The sequence below is a fragment of the Heterocephalus glaber genome, unplaced genomic scaffold (genome assembly GCF_053883595.1).
Source record: "Heterocephalus glaber isolate CG9 unplaced genomic scaffold, H.glaber_assembly_v1.0 deba00000347, whole genome shotgun sequence".
NCBI classification, from domain to species: Eukaryota; Metazoa; Chordata; class Mammalia; order Rodentia; family Bathyergidae; genus Heterocephalus; species Heterocephalus glaber.
The window spans coordinates 55,561,265-55,577,004 of record NW_028258143.1 but is presented as its reverse complement, the minus strand read 5'-3'; the positions used below and the strand labels follow the sequence as shown (position 1 = coordinate 55,577,004).

The window sequence follows — 15,740 nt, the reverse complement described above, 5'->3', positions numbered from 1 at the left end:
TTACCTTGGTAAATATGCTCAAATTGTTCTCCTGGAATATTCCTATATTGTCACATACACAAATCCCACAGCTTTTTCAAGACCAAGTTTAAATACCATTTCTATCAAGAGAGCTTTTAGAATGAATCTAATTTCTCTTCTATTTATACTAGTCCATAGCAGTATTTATGTTATATTTTCTACTCCACTGCATTGTTATATCAATATCTTATCTCTCTTATAGGAGGTAAACTCTTAGATTCTGAAAATTTTCTACAATCTTGATATTAGTTATTAAAACCTTGGCTTTTCAACTACCCCAAACTAAACATAGCATTTAAATAATAAACGATGAAATATGACATTAAATTAATCAACTTCTAATGTATAAGTATTGTTTAACATGTTCATGATGGGACCGAAATTCATGTCTCACTGCTGAACCATCAGTGGTATTTGCATGATAGTCCCATCAGGCAGTTTGTACCACTCATGGTACAAATGGATCTAATCACCTCTATGAATCTTTTTACTAATAAAAATTTAAAAAAACCCTCCTGATGGGACAATCATGCATGTACCACTGGTGGTTCAAGTCAACAGAACATTGCAAAAATTTCAAATTTCAATTACCTTTCAAAAATTAATTCATTTCTGATACAGACACTACCCTATCTTTTCCATGTCAAAGCGGGAACTTACTGTAAGATGCTCTTAGTGACCTACTTTAATTCACTCCTTAGAATTACTATTCTAATGGGCTTCATTAGTAAAATATGAGTTAAATTATTATCATTTTTATAACGAAGGAACATATTCCTATTTTATAAAAAATACCTAGAAATAAATATCAGAACACCTCATAACTAAGCACACAGTCAATTAATATTATTAAAAATACAGTTAGTCTTTTACCTACTTTCTGATTTTGCCCAAGTCTATGCAATATCCCGATTGTTTTACATTTTAGTGTGTTCTTTACCAATAGCAAGAAGTGCCTTTTTAGTCTTTATTGGGTTAAGGAGTTTCCTTATTCAAATGAGTTGTTCTTAAATTTTTAAAAGAAACTTTACTCTTACAAGTATTTATGCTAAGAAGAAAGTAAAATTAATAAGAGAGAACAGATACTCTTAGACTTTTGAAAATCATCAAATAATACATACATGAACTGTTAAAAATATAACTATATATAAATATATATATAAATATAAATATAACTAATGTTAAAAATATACACATGATAAAACAATTGGGCCGGGGATTTAGCTCAGTGGTTCTGCCGCCTGCCTTGCAAGTGCAAGGTCCTGAGTTCAATCCCTGGTACCAAAAAAAAAAAAAAAAACAATACCCACAACCCAATACACATATCTGTTTCTCTGTTTCCCATCTGTCTTAAAGCTAACTATTTTTAAGCTTTATCAACCAATACAATACATCGCAAAAATTCAATTCTTTACTGTTAATCTGTTTTAATTTTTGGTGAAATTACTACTAGCTAATAAATTCACATACGTATTTTCACTAGGTCTTGTAAAGTCGTTATTACTTGCAATATGCACTGTCAAGTTCAGCGATAAGTCATTCTGGTGGCAGATGATCTATCTATCCCATTCAATTCAGGGAATTTCACAGTATGAAAGTGCTATGACCTGATAAACAAGTCCAGATTCCAAAGTCCATTTCTTGACAATCTAATCTAAGAGGACAAGAGAAGGGCCATGAAAGAGGTGCCCTCTGTTGTTGGGTTCTTTTTTTTTTAGGTTCTGCATTTTTAATGTACAACATGACTCCTCTGGCATATGAATGTAGGTGAAGACATAATTTGTAGAATAATAGGCACTAATATTACACGCTGCTTCAGTTCTGTCACTTTTCCAATCCATCAAATTGATTAATGCTATAATAACTCTACACAAACCTATCATTTGTGCACTAATGAAGTCAAACTCAGTTTATCCTTAGGCAACTAGTTTCCAAAAGCTCATAGATGTCATCTCTTCAGCCTAGCAAGACTATTTAGACAATGCTATAGAAAAGGGATAAGAAACATGTGTAGACTATCCCCAGATTTGGATGGCTTTCTGCCAAAGGTGTAAATGTAAATACTACTAATATAACAAAATGATCACAGACCATTTGGCAGCTCTCAAACATGGACAAGTTACTGCAAGACACACAGAGAAAAGAAGGAAATAAACGTGCTAATTTGACATAGATTCTAACTGATAATCTCAGCAATACCAACAGGGACAGTAAGTTTAAAACCCATCAAGTTTTAGGTAATTCTAGTAAGGCTGGATTTAAAATAGATTCTTAAGACGCTTAGACTTCAAATATGATATGGGACTATGTATTTTAGGAGCTATGTATTAGATTAAGCAAAAATTCAACCTGAAAACTCTTAAGAGAAATTAAAGATAACACCATGTCCCAGGTAATAATAACCATGAAATGATTAAATAGTAACAGCTTTGAGCTACTGCTCCATGGGAGCAAAAAGAGGAGTATAAAACCATTCTCTCATCACCACAACAGTCAGAGATCATGCTGTGTCAGAAAGAGGCTCATGCTGGGGACCTGAGAAGAGCAGTGTCACTCAGTCACTACATAAACCTGCAAACCAGGCAGGCAATACCGTGTAGTGTAGTGGTAAGGCAACTTAAAGGTACTGAAAGTTAAGTGTAGACACAGTGATAAAAGACCACCTTAGATTAAAATAAGGGCCTTGAAACAAGAAATAGACATTTGAAGACAGTCTGCAACAGTGTAAGATACAAATACAAAAGAATTTCCTGACTCTGGAAGAAGACTATTTTAGAAGAAGATTCAAACTAGAACTACTCCCTTAGCTACAAGTTATAAGTCCTTAAGGAGAAACCTGCTGACTGACATCAGATTCCACTGTACAGCCTTTATTGCTTCTTTTATACAGATATGTAAAGTAAATTATACATAGCTCTCATTTCAGAGAGTAAATTTAGCCAGTCTTCAAATCAGTTTTATCACTCATTCAATAAATATTCACTGCATATAATGTGTCAGACACTGATGCTAAAGATATGACTGTAAAGAAAACCGACTACTTGCCCTTAAGGAATTTTTAAGTTAGAAACCTATCTCCATATTTGTTGCTTTTATAATGTCTCAAGATAAAAACTCTTACCAAATACCATACTCTATGACAATAAATATTATTAGCATACCTATAAGAAGGCTTGATTCTGCCTGGGCTACAAGGTGGGTAAGAACAAATAAAATAAATAATACACAACAGTGCACAATTTCCAAAATGCCAAATGAATGTCAATTTACTGAACCATGGCGAGTAAGTCAAACAATATTCCACAAATAACTCATCAATATCTCCAACCACCTTTCCCTTTGGAACCAAGCAGTAAACAAAAGATTTAAATGACCCAAAGTGAATCACAAGAATGAATGACACAGTAGGGTTAGATAACCAACACAATGGGTCCTAATACACTGATGGAGCAGAAGATAGAAAGCAATACAGACTGAACATGTAGAAAAACTAACAGAGGGAAGAAGTTCCCCCTCATGACCAAAGTTGGAGAGCCCAAATAAAACTAGATAAGAATGAGAATCCCTTTCCTTAAACTGCTTGGGTAGATGATGATGATGACGACAACGACGACGACGACAACGACGATGAAGATGACAACTATGACAAAAGCACTTAAAACATCCCTACTACGCATACAGCTTATATATAAAATATATAAAGAACTGACACAACCCAGTAATAAAGACACTATAACCCAGTTGTTTAAATTGGGCAGGGAATATGAACTGACATTTCTCCAAAGATACATGAATGGCTGGTAAGTACCTTAAAAGATGCCCAGCATCATTAGTCATTACAGAAATACAAATCAAAACCATACGGTACCACTTCACACCCACTAGGAGGAATATAATTAACCAGACAAACCAAAAATGTTTAGAGGATATGGAGAAATCATAACTCCCATACATTACAGGCAGGACTATAAAAAGTTCTCAAAATTTTAAACACAGAATTAGGTGTGGAACCAACAGTTCCACTCATAGGTATTCACCCTAGAGAGGTAAAAACATATGTCCACACAAAGACCTATACATGAATGTTCATAGCAGTATTACTCACAATAGCCAAAAAGTGGAATCAACAAAATGTTCATCAATTGTATAAACAAAATAGGATATTATCCATACCCTAGAACATTATCTCACAAAAAGAAGGGACGAAGGACTGATATATGCTACAAAACGAATGAACTTCAAAACCACTATGCCTAATTTTAAAAAGGCAGACGTAAAAGAAAATATATTGTATGATTTCATTCATATAATATATCTGGCATAGGCAAATCTACAGAAACAGAAAATAGATTAGGGGGTTGATTCAGCCTGAGGGTAGAAATGTGAAGTAATTATAAATGGGCAAGCGATTTCTTTTAGAGGTGACAGAAATCTATAATTAGTGCTAACAGTCACAAAATTGTATAAATAAACTAAAAAATGTTTACTGTACTTGTAAAAGGGGTACAATAAAGCTGAAGCACAGAAAATTTTAAAGACTTCATGCACTTATTGTACACTTAAGTGCTTGACACATATGAACTATATGCAACATCTTTAAGAGATGGATACTATTATCATCCTTATTTTATGATAAGAAAACTGAGGTACAAGTGATTTGAGAAAAGTCAGTGCTTACATGTGACAGGATGAAAACCCAAGTAGTCTGGCTCCACAGTCAGTGAACATACAACTAAATCTCACAATTAAACACTTGTGGGTAATCATTACTAGAATTAAAGTAATATAATCATCTTACAATAGTTCTCAAATCTTAATATATAAGAATCACCTAGAACTTGGTAAACTTGTGCATTCCTATCAAACTCTAAACTCAAGAGATTCTGACTCTGTAGCCATGAGGACCAAGAATCTAATACAGATCTGAAACAGACACATAAGAAAAAGGCTAACCTAGAAATGTAGATGGCACTTAAAATAAGATTAAGTTCTTTTCATCTCATTCATTTGGTTCTCATGTGGTAGTGAGAATCTGGATAGATTAATTTTATTCAAAAAGGTTTTTGACCATCTTATTCTACTTGAGTATTTGTGGATATGGCTTAAAGCTATGTTTTAAAACACACCTGAGTAGTATGTTGTAATTTCATAATGTTCACAAATAAGCCTTTAAGATAATGTACTGAGGGCCACACTTACTTTAGAACCAAGGTGATTAAACAATAGTTTTTTCATTACACATAATCAATAAGGAAAGTAAAAGTAAGTTAATAATTATGCGACTTGGGCTGGGGATTTAGCTCAGTGGTTTCGCCGCCTGCTGTGCAAGCACAAGGACCCGAGTTCGATCCCCGGTACCAAAAAAAATAATAATAATTATGAGACTTGAACATGAGCCATCTAAATCTATGCACATGAAACAAGAGGCCAATTTCAAAATGGTATTCAAGAATCAGTTTCAAGGGCTAGGAGTACAGCTCAGTGATAAGAGCTCTTGCCTAGTGCATGACAGCCTAGGTTTGATCCCCAACAGCACCAGCAAAAAAATAAATAAGTAAGGAAGGATCATGTTCATAGACCTGACAAACCTCTGGAGTTTAAAAGGTCAGGAAAATATTCAAGGCATCAACAAGCCAGTAACTCAGGCTAATGTAATAAAAGCCTTAAATTAAAAACCTTCCATTCTTTCTTAGTAGAATCCAACAGAAAAATGACTTAATTACTCTACCTGAACTCAAATTTTTTTTTTTTGGTACTGGGGATCGAACTCAGGTTCTTGCGCTTGCGCAGCAGGTGGCAAAGCCACTGAGCTAAATCCCCGGCCTTCCAAATCTTAACATATCTTTTTATGAAAGGCAAATCAATAAGGTCAATTACCTATAATACAAAGGATCTAAAACAGTAAATAAAAACATAAATGTCTTTAATCTGCATTCTACAATTTCTAAAACCAATCTCACTTCTAAATGTTTATTCATTTTAATATTTAAATTATTTTATATTCTCTGAAAGGCCACCAAATGATAGTAAGAGAAAATCAGTATAAAAACACAAGGCAAACCCCCTTGGCAATGGGCAAAGAGACACCTTACTGGTGATGGTGTTCTATCAATCAGAGGCAGAGCACACGACAGTCCTTTGTTCATCGTAGCTTGATGCCTGGGTTGGTGGCCAGAGCTGTTTCATGACTAGGGTACATAAAACCCTAACCTTGGACTGTTCTCTTCTTAGGTCTTGAAGAATGAATCAAGCACTGGACTAATACAGGGAGAAAATACATTAAAAACTAATTCACAATCTCAACTGAGGAACAAGGATCAATTCCAGTTAAACAGCATTATGTAACTAGTTCTCATCACTAGTCAAATTAGAATCTTAAATTGATGAATAGCAATAGTAAAAATAACAATATTTAAAGAAAATAAAAATAATATTTAATGAAATTTGTTTTTTAATTACTGTAACATAATCTTTTTTAAATTCATAAAATAGGCAAGTTACAAGCATTACTTATAATTCATGAGGTCAAAACATTTTCTTATCAAGGCTAATAGTCAAAAGCAAAGGAGATTAATAAAAGGCCAAATCATTACCTGGCTGCCAATATTAGTTTACAGAAATAAATACTGGAAAAATGATGGCCTCACTATTTGTATAAAGTTGGTGCTCTAGATTAACCAAGTAATGAAATATGATATGTGAGAGGAAATTCTATCATTTCTAAGACTATTGTATCACGAGGTTAAATATGCACACCTGAGGTCTTTTTAAAAATTCAAAGGCAGGGGCCGGGGGATTTAGCTCAGTGGTTTTGCCACCTGCTGAGCAAGCGCAAGGACCTGAGTTCAATCCCCAGTACCAAAAAAAAAAAAAATTCAAAGGCAGATCAAGATATGATGAAAACTCTTCAGCTTATAAAAGTTTTTGGAGATAAAAGTATGTAATCAGCACAAAAACATAGCTAAGTGTATAAGCACAATGAAATGCATTTTACAGTTCCTATTTTGCTAACACAGTTACAGTTAATGGGAATTTTCATGACAAAATGATTGTTTTTATGAAAAGAACCTTCTTTACTACTAACCAATCAAATTTCATTTTTATTACTGATGTTAAAAAGTTCAAAACCATGATTCATTTAGAGAGTATACAAAAATAAGGAAAGTGTTCAAGAATAGAGAATCATTTACAAAGCAATAAAAAATTAAAACATGAATTTCCTTTACTGGCAAGGCAAATACTTCTACATATAAATGTCTATAGCTAAATTTGCTGAACATTATAACTTGTCTTTGAAAAAAAATGAGAAGCCTGAATTTTCAATATCTCATGTCTATTTGATATATTCAGTCCATCCAATAACTGCTTATCGAGATATTTTTTAAATGTTTGAAAAATGTTAAGAAGTTTGATGACATTTTCTTTCAATTCCGACTCAAATACAGAAGGATTGAGCTAATACTAGTATCTCAAAAGTCCTCACAGAAATAAGACTGACAAATTTTACAGGGCACTCATCACCAAAATCTCTTTAATTAAAAACTAAAAATTATGAGGCTGGAACTCTATCTCAGTGACAGAACTCTTGCCTGGCATGTGTGAGGCCCCAGGTTCTATCCCTAGCAACACACACACACATGCACTTGTGCAAAATCATGTAATTTCAGAATATGAAATTGTGATAAAGTTTACAAGAAAATTAAAACACACTACAGCTCAACTATGGACACTTTCAGTAAACAAACCTTTCAAGGAATCTTAATATACCAAAACTTTCAAAAGGCACCAAAACGATGCTTCTCAGAATCTAGTTTCCAACCTAGTAATGAAGGCAGTATGAAATAATGGGTCACGCTGCTATCAATAAGCTGTACTTTACCTCTAACCTGAAGTATAACCAATTGTATAGTTGTTTTGCTTCATCACCTGTCCTTTAATATCAACTTCACATCTACCAAGGTGATAAACCATTCATATGACTAATAAGAATGAAAAGATCAGGCCGGAGATTTAGCTCAGTGGTTCCGCCGCCGCCTGTCTCACAAGCGGAAGGTCCCGAGCTCGATCTCCGATAACGAAAAAAAAAAAAAAAAAAGAATGAAAAGATTTCTAGGTCTGGGAATTTAGCTCAATGGCACCGCGCCTGCCTTGCAAGTGCAAGGTCCTGAGTTCTATCCCCGGTATAAAAAAAAAAGTATGAAAAGATCTCTGAAATGTGACGGTCAGTTCAGTAACTTCTCAATTATGCCTTAGTGCCTTCCTTAATATTGGAGAATCCTCCAAACTCTGAGTAAAAACAGCTATATAAAAAAAACCTTTTATTTTCAAGACCAAAAGAATTTAATGTATATTTCTTCAATTATCTGTTGTCATTATCATTAATCTGGTATAGAAATATGAGAGCTTTTACTAGCATTTTCTTCATTCTCTTCTCAATATTGTTCTAAGACCTGGTGGACAGTAGCAGTACTTCCTTTTTATTCCCCAGTATTTGGCTCCAACTCGGGGACTCTCATACTCCGTGGAGTGCTCTACCACTGAGCCACACCCTTCCCTCAAGTACCACCCACCCGTGCCTCTGTCCAATTTTACAAGATTTTTAATCCGTATTTTCCCCTTCTTTCAGTCTCTAAAGTGCTTCTGAATGCTTATAAAGTCTAGATTATCCAATACCCTTGTGAAAGAAAACTTTATTATTGATATAAAAACAAACTTTAAAACATGCCTGTTTTGATCACATTTACTTTCAAGATAGAGGCCCCACAGAACCATACAAAATCACTTTCCTAGCCCATACCTCTGGTTACTGCTACTGCTAAAATAATAAATTTAAATAACTGAACACTCAAATACCCACAATGAGATAAATATTTCAAATATTCTTTTATGTCCTTTATATAGTTTACTAGGAGCTTCTAAATAAAGACCAGAACAGGGTGTAGCTCAGTGGTAGAGTACTTGTCCAGCACACACAATGCCCTGCCATCAGTTCCCATCACAGCCAAAGAAAAAAGAAAAAAAAAAGATATTATCCAGATTTCAAAAGATCAGTAAATTACAGTGTACCTATAACCCCAGCAATCTGGGAGGCCGAGGCAGGTGGATCACAAGTTTGAGCCCAGAATGGACAATGCAGTAACTTAGATCTTATCTTAAAATAAAAAACAAAAAAGGGCTAAGGATTGAGTACTGAAAAAAAAATTTTTTAACTACACTATAAAAATTTATACTGACATGCTTAAAATATAGCAAGGCATTGATGAGGTATTAACTCAGAAAAGATGGTATATGAATAAATAAAAATAACAACATTGAAATCCAATAAATTCAATTAATTTTTTTGAGGAAAAAAACCACTTCAGGGATTTTCTGGTGTTCAGTGGTAATGGGACACCAGATATTGAAAGTAACAGCCTCCAAAGATCCCCTCTCCTATACAAAGTGAAACACTCTCAGGCAATAAAAGTAATAGAAAATTTCATGCATTTATTCACCATTTTATACAATGTGATTAATATACATTACAAGATATATAATCTCCCTTCTATAAATAAGGAAACTGAGGACTAGAAAGGCCTACCCAAGATCACAGAACAAGAAGCAGAGTAAAGCTTAGAACTCAGTTCTTATTCCAAAGACCTTGCTCTCTTCATCTTACTTATCTGCGTTAATACTACCTACATAACAAGATCAAATTGTTAATATTAACAATTATGTAAATAAACCATTTAGCACAGTAGCACAAAAATGGAAGCTTACTCTTTTTATCAGCAATCATACGTAGCAACGACTGAATTATAGACCTCCACTATAACCTATACCAAGACATCAAATACAAAATCAGGAAATAAATACCTTGAACAATGTTTTATTTGAATATCCTAAAATAATTTGTCATCACTAAGAGTAGTTTCAATAATTGGAGTTACCATGGATGTCTTGGGTTATTGAAATAAATTATTTTCTATCAATAAATATCTTTTAAACACTTCACCAAAACTGCATCTGTACAAGGGAAATTGAAGGCAAAACCTAGCAGAGAAAAATCAAGAGAAAAGTAGCTAAAAATAATATTTATGAACATTTACTGAGAGCTTACTTTGTGACAAACACAATACCTAGCATTTTAGATATTTCTTCATCCTGTCTTTAAAAAACATATACTACTATTTTACATTTTAAAATGCAGGTAATATCCCCAAGGTCTTACAGCCAGTAGCTGAATAAGAAGACAGGTCTGACTACATCAGAACCCAAAGGAAGCATAAAATATTTTAAAACAATTCAATATCCAGGACCATTTTTATCTTCCTTTTAAAATTCTAAAACCCAGCCTATTATCCTATCATCATCTAAAGATCCAAACTATCCCTTCAAAATCACAACTTATCACTACTCTCTATATTACTTAGCTGACAAAACAATTTAAATTCCTCTTCTACCTTAAGAAATTTATCCCAAGAAACTACCAAGCAGGCGCACAAATATGTTTACACAAGTAGCGTGTACAACAGAGAAAAATCATATACACTGGTAATGGCTTTGGCATGAATCAGCTGACTAGACAGAGCATTTGCCAAACATTCACTTTCTACTATCTTGCTATATGAAGTGGGCTACAAGGGACATTCTATAGCAGGTATTGGTAAGACAGAAGAGACGCCATTTGGTAGCATACAAACAGCTTCCTCCAGTTATTCAAACACTAATCTAGGTGCTGCTATGAAGGGATTTTCCTGATATAATTAAAGTCCTTAATTAGTTGCCTTTAATCAAAAGAGAGCTTGTGCTAGGTGGCTTTAATCAATGGAAACCCCTTTAAAAGTGGGCCTAAGTCCTCCCTCAGATCAGACACTTCAAGGGGGACTTGGTCCTATGGTCTCCCCGTGCCAATTGCTTGTTGTGCATTCTCAACCTGCTTGGCCAGCACTCACAACTCACAACCACAGCATCAGCCAATTCTGTGTGTGTGTGTGTGAAGGATAGAGATCCTACTGCTGCTCAACTGAAACAACACCCTAAAAAAACCATTAGAATATGACTGCATAAACAAATTATGGCTTCTTTGCTACAATTACTGTATATCTATTCAAAAATAATGATATATAATTCCACTCATAGACATGAAGATTCCTATATGAAACAAATAAGTTGTTTTAAAGGAGACACATTATATATTAACTATAAATATATTTTTAATTAAAGGAAAGGGAATGATATAGCTTTGTTCATTGAAGTTTTAAAGATGAACTTAAGATTTTAAAGTCTTAATCTAGGTGGTGTGATTTCTGATTATTTTTATTTTATGACATAATTCTCTGGATTGTTTTCATTCTTTATAATTGTCATATGTTATTACTGTTATTATTATTATTAGAAAAAAACACTATAAGCCTTTCTCATTTGACAGGAAAAACAAATGTGTGATAGACTTACATGTTCAAATGGTGCCCAGACTCATAAGAAACAGTAGTTCTCTAAGCAAGTTGGCCATTTCAAGCAGAGGGTAACATGTACCGAGGGTGGACAGTACAAATAGCTTAGAAAGGCCCAAGTTCAAGGAAAGGTGTGACAAGAGATGAGACCAGAGAGAGAGACTTGGACTTGCTCATGAGGACCACATATGCCACTCTATCCTACTGATACTAGGAAAACAATAAAGGCATTAAAACAAGAGAAGTCACCAGGACTTTGGAAGACTGAGGCAGGAGAATCAAAAGTTTAAGCCTCGCCTGGGCAACTTAGCAATTTAGCGAGACCCTGTTTCAAAAATAATTTAAAAAGGGCTAGGGATGTACCTCAGTACAAAGGCTTTTGGTTCAATCCCCTGTGTGTGTGTGTGTATGTGTGTGACAGAGACAGGTGTCTAACAGTTCAGGAAAATAAAACTAAAAACAAAATGAAAAACCACTGAGGTCTGCAATGTAGAGACTTTTGGAAGCAAAAAACCAACTGAGAGTCTAATACAGTACTCCAAATAAGAACTAACAAAGACCTGAAATAAGGTAATAGGAGTCGAGATGGAGAGAACAAGGACAGAAAACTTGGTGGGGGATAGATACACTAGTAATAAGAGAAGTGGTTTGCTAAACTGAGGAACTCAGAGAAGGCTTCCCTGTGAGCTGGCGTTCCATTAGTCTAACAAAATATCTGAGATAACCAATTTATGAGGAGGAAAGGCTTATTTTAGCTCACAGTTTTGGAGGTTTTAGTCCATGGGTCAGACTCACTCACCACTTCTGAGTTTGTGGCAAGCCAGTATATATCACAGCAAGGAGCATGCAGCAGGGCAAAGTCGTTTACCTCATGACCAAGACAAGAGAGGCAACAAGCAGAAGAGACCAGGATCTCAGTTCCGTGAGAAGGCAAATCCCCACTAGAAGACGTCCCACTGGACCCTACCTCTTAACCTTCCCATCACCCCCCAATACCGCCACTCTGGGGATCAATCCTTTAACACATAGGCCTTTGGGGAACATTTCATATCCAAACTATAGCAATTTCCAGAGACATCCTTATGAATAAGGCTCTGAAAGAAGGGACTGTAAAAAATATTACAGACGCCAAATGCCACTAAATGTTTCCAAAAGAAATACCAAAAAGTATTAGCTCATATCCACTGCAAGGCACAATAATAAGCAAAGTGCCAGATACACTAAAAATCAGAGCTCTCAGTTACAAAAACAGATTCCTAATTATACATTACACTGTAACAGGACTATGTAGATATATATCTCTATCCTTCTGAGGTTACTTCCTTCCAAGAAAACCGTATTAGTATGAAAAACAGAACACTGGGAATACTTGTAGGTTCTGAGTCACATTTACAAGTCAAACCCAAGGTTTCAGACAAACTGTTATTTTAGCCCCCCTTTTCACTTCATAAAGTATCTGTTAAATTTAAAATAGTACAATTACTTAAATTACAAAAGTAAAATATTCTCACTATAGTAATTCATATAATTCACAAATAGTTCCTCCATCCTCCACACTCTATTATTACCCTGAAATTCCTAGTAAAAGTTAGCTGAATATTCCGTAAATTTTTCTTTGCTTAGACAAACATATACATGTCTATACAGGGTTTATTTAATGAGTTCATACAAGATATATTGCATCCCATAATTTCCTTTTACTTAATATAATCTGAGCTTACAAGCCAATATAACAGGTGCACTTGATCTCATTTTTAGTATCTGTAAAAATGCAAGTATACTATTTTTATAAATTTACTTTTTTAACTGACAATGTTTTTTGCTCTATATATACACTCTAGAAATTCAATCAAGCTAATTAACATATCTATCACCTCATCAAGTTATGTTTTTTGTGATGAAAATATTAAAGATTATTTTTTTAGAAATTCTGAAACACACATTATTAACTGTGGTCACCATGAGGTGTAACAAGTCACTCCAGTCTAAATGGTATTTTCTATCCTTTCCCCACCCAACTCCTCTGCGCCCCCTCTAGCCTCAGGTAATTAACTTTCTACTCTGTTTCTACAAGATGTACTTTTTTAGATACCACATATAAGTAAGATCATCTAGGATTTGTCATTCTGTGCTATGCCTGATTTCACTTAACATAACATCCTCCAGTTCTATTTATGTTGTGGTGAATGATTGAACTACCTTCTTTTTAAGGCTATATAGTATTCCATTGTACATATATGCCATATTTACTTTATTCATTTATCAGTGGATAGACACGCTGCTTCCACATCTTGGTTACTACAGAGTTGCAATGAACATGAGAGTACAAACATCTCTTTGACATACCAATTTCAATTCTGGGCATATATACCCAGAAATGGGATGACTGGAGCAGTACATCATAATTTGATATACATTTGGGTCATTTCTAGTTTTTTGCTATTACAAACAATTGTTATATTGTTGTATATTTCTTTAAGTACAGTCTCAGATTTATATTAGATAAATCCCTATAAGGAGATTTTGGGCCCAAATGATGACAATAAATATTTACATATTAGGTTCCAAAAAGTAATAGTTTACAGCCTCAACAGTGGTTTGAAGTAACTGTCTTCCCTATATGCCTGTCAATACTAGAAATTATCATATTCAGTTTTACTCATCTCCTAGATGGAAAAATTATCTGTTAATGAGAAGCATCTTTTCAGCTATTCACTGATCGTCTCCATTTCCCTTTTTGTGAAAGCCCTGTTCAGATCCTTCACCCTTGATTCTTTTAGGCTATCTTTCTATTTTTTTAAATGAAACATCTTATTATTAATTTGCAGAAACTTATTTATGGTATTTTTTATTATGAAAGGCTGTTGAAGTTTTTCCACAACCAACTCTGTCAATTTTTTCTCTTTTGGATTCCGTGTCTCGCTTATGCCTCTTCTGCAATCCAATATTATTAAAATAATCTCCTATGTTTTCTCCTATTTATTTTCTAACAATCTGTTTTGTTATTTTACATTTAAATCTTTAATACAACTGGAATTTACTCATGTGATGGAGAACTTAAGAGCTGTTCCAATACCATTTACTGAATTATCCCTCTTTAACTGTTTCCTCTGTGAGGAAACTAAGACAACAGACAAAATTCCTAGAAATTCTTAAACTTCATTAAATTAAGGCAAACTTCTAGGCTTATCAAAAGTTTATTAAAAGACACTCATTTCTCTTTAAAAGAAATCACACTTTGGGAAGCATACCCACAGAACACCAATATCAGCATGTACTGTGAAATTATTTTTTAACAAAATAGTAATATAAATCACCGATCTATAGCCTGATATTTTTCAACCTAAGTGGTAAAAAGAGAAATAATCATTGCTTGACATCTCAATATTATTTACTAGTTCAAATCACAAATATTTACTGACAACAGCAGGCACTCAAGATACAACGGGGAACAAACCAAGTATGATCCCTGCTTTCATGAAGCTTACAATCTAGCGGGAGCTTCTCTCTCCTAGAAAACAATGTATCTAAGAGGAAAAAGACAAAAAAAGAAATACATGTTCACCCAAGTGCACCGCAGTGAAAAACATTTTCGGAAAGTTTATAACACATCCCATACGACTCAATTCCAAAATATTTTTTATTGAAATGTACTTGTTTATCCTGGTGACTACTGTACTTATGTTGAAAACACCGCTAGAGTTAAAATTAACTCCACTAACCTACACTTTGAAATATCTACCCTAGTCTCTCACTATCTCAACAATTTCTTTCACTACAATAAACACAAAAACTTTTTAAAAATATATTATAAATCTATTTACATAGGTCATGTTCAGTCCATCGAATCAAAGCTAGTTCTTTAATGTACATGACGATTTAAAGTATTTCGATGAAGCCTAGAGACTTAGCAAATGGCAGTATTATTATGTGGTATGGAGAGGAAGAACTTCGATGGCTCCTTAATGACAATTGGTAACAAAATTGACTCATCAGGGACAGTCACCTTAAACTTAGGTCCCACGACCGAAAGACTGCCCCCACTCTTAGAGTGAAGCCTGGCCCACCTCAATCCCAATCCACGGCGTTCTCCCGATACCCCAGCTGGAAAGGGGAGCGCGACAAAGCGCTGCCCCAGAGACGCGGTCGGGACTCCCGCCTCTGCGAGTTGACCTTGGCCAACTATGTCCTCTGTTTTCTCATCAGTAAAGCGAGGCTTGTGCTCGGTGGCCGCCTCCATCCCCAGGTTTGGGTTAGGCATCCAATGCCACAAGGCTGGAGCAA

At 34.6% G+C, this 15,740-nt stretch overlaps 1 protein-coding gene across 3 annotated transcripts in view; it reads right to left on the bottom strand.

Moving 5' to 3' along the window:
- Mtx2 (metaxin 2) overlaps window positions 1-15,740 on the bottom strand; it is a 60,782-nt gene that overhangs the window by 44,734 nt on the left and 308 nt on the right. The gene's annotated exons all lie outside the window — the stretch shown is intronic.